The sequence below is a fragment of the Sipha flava genome, unplaced genomic scaffold (genome assembly GCF_003268045.1).
Source record: "Sipha flava isolate LNK unplaced genomic scaffold, YSA_version1 101_pilon_pilon, whole genome shotgun sequence".
Taxonomy (NCBI): domain Eukaryota; kingdom Metazoa; phylum Arthropoda; class Insecta; order Hemiptera; family Aphididae; genus Sipha; species Sipha flava.
In genome coordinates, this window is record NW_020271715.1 from 1315492 (window position 1) to 1321239 (window position 5748).

Genomic DNA, 5748 nt, shown 5'->3' on the forward strand with positions numbered 1-5748 from the left:
TACAATACGACACTATCGCTCCGCGGTGCCGCGTCGTATCACGAAGTTCGCAACAAGGTTAATTGGAGAAAACGTGTCGACTCTTTGTGCTCGTACGCATTCTGCGGGTAAAATTTTACCTTTGTCGCGTCCAAGTGCTCGAGCGAATGTCACCGCGTGTCCCCATTGTCAACAGATCGTGTCCGCCGTACGTCAATTATGTTTGGATACGTATGCGGACGTACCGTGTACACAAGACCGGGACCGCAACGAGTTCAATATACGTGATATGCAAAACGCCGGTCTGTCCACCGAACGGCTCGTCCTCGGGCCTTTCACTTCATCCTCCAGCCGTTCGATCATAATAAGTCGTCCGGACGGCCTGATGGGATTTGACGATTGTCATCTGCACAGTAATATATTTAATAGAATGTAACTAGAACCACTAAAGCAATTCTGGGCCTGGGGATTTGGGGGTGGGGCTGATTTTCGAAACGTGTTGGAAAAATATTAAAAAAATACTACAATGCATTGGTTTATGATGGTTAAAAGTTAAGCTAGAAAAAAAATAATAATTTCACGTGTAGTTCGTACAGAACTCTTGTTAATTTCTTGACGTAGAAAACGATGATAAGTTATGTCCGCAAGAATGTTTTACACTACGAAATAAGTCTACGTTAATTTTTTCAAGTATAATATTCTATACGATAACTCTGATTCGTTTTTCAGATTTGAAGTCCATGCATAATAAAATGTCTTCATCATTTGCCGTTTTGTGTACATTTTATACTTTGATTTTTAACGAAACGAAAAAAAGATTTTATAATCAATAAATATGTTGTCACTGAATGGTTAGGTGGTGATGTATTGGTGATTTCGAATAGAACGGTAAAACAGTTCTTTTTATTCGGTGTTCAAGCGTGATTCACACTGACCCACCACTCGCAGACCGGTACCGGAGACCGCACAGAAAGCAAGGATGCACCTACACGGTTTATTGAGAAAATAGAACGCCGATAATTCGAATCGATTCAGAAACCAAAAGCACGTGTGCCTTTCATTTTTTTTTTTTTTTTTTAAATATAGTACGCACAACAGTAGTCCAGCAGTATGTCTCCGCACTCGCACCACTGGACCGACACGACAATGTTATCAAGTGCGCGCGCGCGAACTGGTTTTGAACTGTGGACTACATGTAATTAAGCAGTAACCTGAGTATGTTTTCAGTTCATGGAGCACAGACGTTTCGTCCCGCGCTGTAGGTACAACCCTAATAAGGGTTATCCTTTAGGTTTGGGGTGCCCGCGCTGCACGGTCGCTTGACGTCGTAATGAAATGGTTCACATCACGTCGATTCTGCGGTTGGTTTGTGATCGAACGATCGACTGTTTTCAAAAAAAAAAAAAAAAGTTAAACAGGTACGAAGACTATATGCTTCCGAGACGTCGAGTTCGGTACATGAACTGCGCAACGATAGCTTTAGCGTTTTCGTTGTTCTTACATTCACATTATATAATTATTACACGAGTTTGTGCGCTGACTGTAGTTTATAATATTCATTATAATTGTACCGAGCCGTTACTTCGTGTGCGTATTTCCATATTTGTTAATCGAGTCTCGGTTTGTACCGAGAAGACGACATGTTTATTATTTCTGCGTCGGGTGTATCGTATACGAACATCATATAAAAACGAATAGCATAAATCATATTTTTAAACGCGGTACCGACCGTTGGAATATCATCGTGTACAGGTCCGCTTGCTGACAATATTGTAACGTTGTCTAGTGGGCGCACGCGGAATATTAAATAAAACCTGAACGTGTGTACGTCATACTCGACGCGTGTAAAGTTCGAGGAATACCGTGGTGTAGAAATGTTTTATTTTACGGCACATTAGGTGTACGGGCCGGGAACAATTAGTTTGGCGGTTATTTCTTTATCATATCATTAATAGATGTGCAAGCGGATAGGAGGAGATAACCGGATATACGTTTGTAATAAAACGCAATGACTAATGGGATAATAAAAAAATAAAACGACGCCCGAGCGCACAGACAACCGAATCGTTTTGTACGAGAAAAAAAAACAAACAAAATATGTAGATTAACGACATTATAACGATGACTTATTGCGCTGCGACGACCGCGCGCATTGTTTGCTCAAGAACTCGGATACATGCGAACATGCGATTACATAAGTACCAACGGTTAGTTACTGAGTGAGTACCCACCTTGTAACCCTCATGTATAATATAGTCAGGTGCGCACGAGCAAAAGTATCTTGGGGAGGATTTTAAGGGTATCGAGAGCAACGATGACTACAATGATTAATGAATAACGAATAACGATGGATAATGTAGTTGAGTCACTTTTACCTATCTAATATATTTTACTCGGGCAGGAACAATAGTTGAAATATAGGGTGCGAAATATAAATATAAATTTTCTTATAACTCGCAGAGGCGGGCCCGGATTAATACCATCGTAAGCTCTAGGCCCTAGTCCCCCTAGGCTCAAGGCACAGTTCTTTTAGTGCTAGTACGGCCCTGCAGTGTCTAGTATTTAAATGAAACCTTTTCTTTGGCAGAGGAAATGTTGAATCTCATTATTAAGCTTTTGAAAACAAAAATATTTACAATGTTAGATTGAAATCTTAACTTTTATTTTTTTATATGATAAAAATTTTAACTAATAAACCTTAAAACAATTAATTCTATTATAAGGTCACACCCACATATGATCGTAGGCCTTAGGCATAATGCCTATGATATTTATGCACTAATACGGCCCCGAGGAAGGGAGGTAAATCTCTAAAATCTCCTCTTGCGCTGGCTTCTACATCACATTATTTTATGTGCAAGTGTTGTACCGCAAAGGAAATTATGTCTGCACACGTCAGTAAGCTTAAATCGCGCGATTACATTCCTCGAGTATTCCGCCTTAAATATTTTGCCATGGCGCGCGTGTAGCTCTAATTGGATGAAATATCTTTTGTGAAATAAACCGTTTCGTAACGTTAAATAATAATTACGTATTTATAAGTTTTTTACTCACCCATGTCCATTCAACATTACAGCAAGTACATATGTGATATAAATGTATCCGTTAACAGCCAGTATTAGTTTTTTTCTGCGCTCTGAATTTCTGACCTATTTATAAAACTAACAAAAATAGTACGAATTTTTTTTCGTTAATTACACATTTCTATACTTACATCATTACGGCATTGTCGTTATTTATTGGGTTCATTAACTAATGCCGTGAACATACGTCTCGTGAGGATAAAAATAGAGCAAAGAGACACTTGATAACATATTGATTACAATATAGACATACCACAAAACTATTTGCGCCTTGAACCGAACAGAGAATCGAAATAATAAATAATATTAAATTTAAAATTTATTATTTTGATTTTGAACTTTGCATTTTCTGAAATTGAAAAAATATTTTTAAAAATTTAGAATCCCGGGCTATGAATAATGCGTTTATAATGTACAGATTTTATCGGAATAAACTGCTTACTTAATCACCTAACCGGACATTCACCATGAGTTCAGGCCGATCCACTTTGACAACTATTTGCAGTGACATCAGGATATGTCTCGCTCAAACACCGACGGAACAGAATCATCGTCTTGGTACCCTATATTAGTCGCATCTTACATAAATAAAGTTTCTAAAACAACTCATATCATCCTCTTTTGATTAACTCATGACCGTGTATACTTTTAACTAATAGTTCAAAACTTGAATATCCATATTTATACTGCATTAGGTATAATGGTAGATTAGATTAAGTTAGATTATTAATGCACTTGTTTAATGTGCACATAAATGTAATGAAGGTTACGTACTTGATAAATAAATTTAACGAACGGTATGGAATATTATACGTCGAAGATTTTCGAAAGTTCTTATCGTCAATAAAATAATGAGTTTTGGCAATTTTTATTTTTATTTTTATGGCGATGACAATGTGGCAAAGCGATTTTAATTAATCTCGAATCCACGGGGTAATAATTCCAACGTCAACGTAGGTCGTTAAAAATGTGAAATATTACTGTACCAAAACTGATGTAATTATGTATTTCGTTTTTTACCGTTTTGGTGTACGTTACGATTATTATATACACGTGCCGCCGATTACGCACGGCGTTATTTATTTAACAATAACGGTGCAGGGGTGGCGCGGGATAACGGATTACTTGATAAGCTCGCGATATTCTATTACTGTACCATAAATCTGTCAAGCGGATTTTTTCCCGACCGCTCGATGTCGATGATAAATAATATATTTCGTTAGCATATATTATAGAATGTATGTATTTAAATTGTTTACCATGATTGCTGTTTAAAATGTACGAAAAATCGGTGAAAATCCACAAAAATACGTGTGCCAACAGAATAATAAGATTTATTTGTTTATTACAGGTTCATACGAATGGGCCCAATACTCTGCGACCGCGGAGGAAGCAGAAAATCAACAGTTAAGGTAATAGTTTCAACGAAACAACTGAAAATCCACAGAATAAGAAATTGCCACATCCGCATGTGTTGTCTTTGGTTAAAAAACCTACAACATGGCAAATTCGGGTTCAGTACTTCAGATTTTGTGTTGTTAGCTTTAATATTAGAGCGAAGAGACTTATCATCAACGCATAATATTATTCTTGTTGTGCATGAAACACTGGTTACCCGGATTTGAAAACGTGCGAAAACTCGTATCAGTCTCGTTTTGGACTGCGGCAGAAAAAGAGTTCTGCGTAGTGTAGGTAAATTATGATATTATCATTGTTATTATTGTTTAGTAAGTGGCGCCCACACGTTTAAGGAGTCGTGGAACGGGCAACGGTGACGGCGGAGTAGTACACGCGGTAATAACGATAATTTAATATGGATAATATTGTAAGACGACAAAACCGTGCGGACGGCGTCCTGCTGGGTTAGACCCGGTGCCTAATGAATTGTATGCGTGTGCGTATGTGCATGTGCGTGTGTTATGTGCGTGTGTGCGCGTGCGTGTGTGTGTGTGTATTTGTGTTTGTATTTGGTTGTCTGGTCCAGTACGATTCGTTTGTCGCGACTATCTCTCTCGTGGGTCTGGGGAGCGTACGTCATAATAATATGATAATTCTCGTATTATATAATTATCATTTTACATCGTGTCGTCTCCCGTATGCACCTCGTCGCAGCTGTTGTTGACCATGCGGAGGAATACATAACCCCATGTGTGTTTGGAAATTAAATTATAACGTATCGATAACCGGCCGGGCCGCCGACGACAGAGTTTATCGTAGTCAAACTTACCGTCGAACGTACGGCAAGAATTTCCAGGCTCATATGTTACTTGGATTCACCAGTAGCTACCATTCTTTATCCGCAAGAACATCGCACGAGGCGTCCGTTATAATGAACGTGCGATTTGCATTTCGAGTTGTACCGACGTTTTGTCTTATTTTCGGCACCTGAGATGTTCACGAATCTCTTACGTTTCATATTGATCCAGTTATCATTGTATTATTATGTAGAGTATTATTTAGCCGTTCTGTTACGATATAAATACATATTGTATTGATTACCTAGTGTTATTTATACGGAATTTTTGAATTTCGGTTAGGTCAGTAGTCAAGAAAATTCGTTAATTTTTCGAGTAAATTAATAATCGGTTAGCTGATTATCGTGAAGTTAATAATAAAATTTTAAAAACTATTGAAGCTCTTCACTAATCCAAACTTCACACCTAAATAGCTAGGTATAGCTTGTTGA

At 38.0% G+C, this 5748-nt stretch overlaps 1 long non-coding RNA gene across 1 annotated transcript; it reads right to left on the reverse strand.

Annotated features, from left to right (window-relative positions):
• Positions 1–1282: 1282 nt before the first annotated feature.
• LOC112681024 lies at positions 1283–3259 on the reverse strand. Its single transcript, XR_003148370.1, has 3 exons — positions 3194–3259; positions 3034–3128; positions 1283–1364 (listed from the first exon to the last, which is right to left on the reverse strand). It is a non-coding gene; the product is annotated as an uncharacterized LOC112681024 (long non-coding RNA).
• Between the last annotated feature and the right edge of the window lie 2489 nt (positions 3260–5748).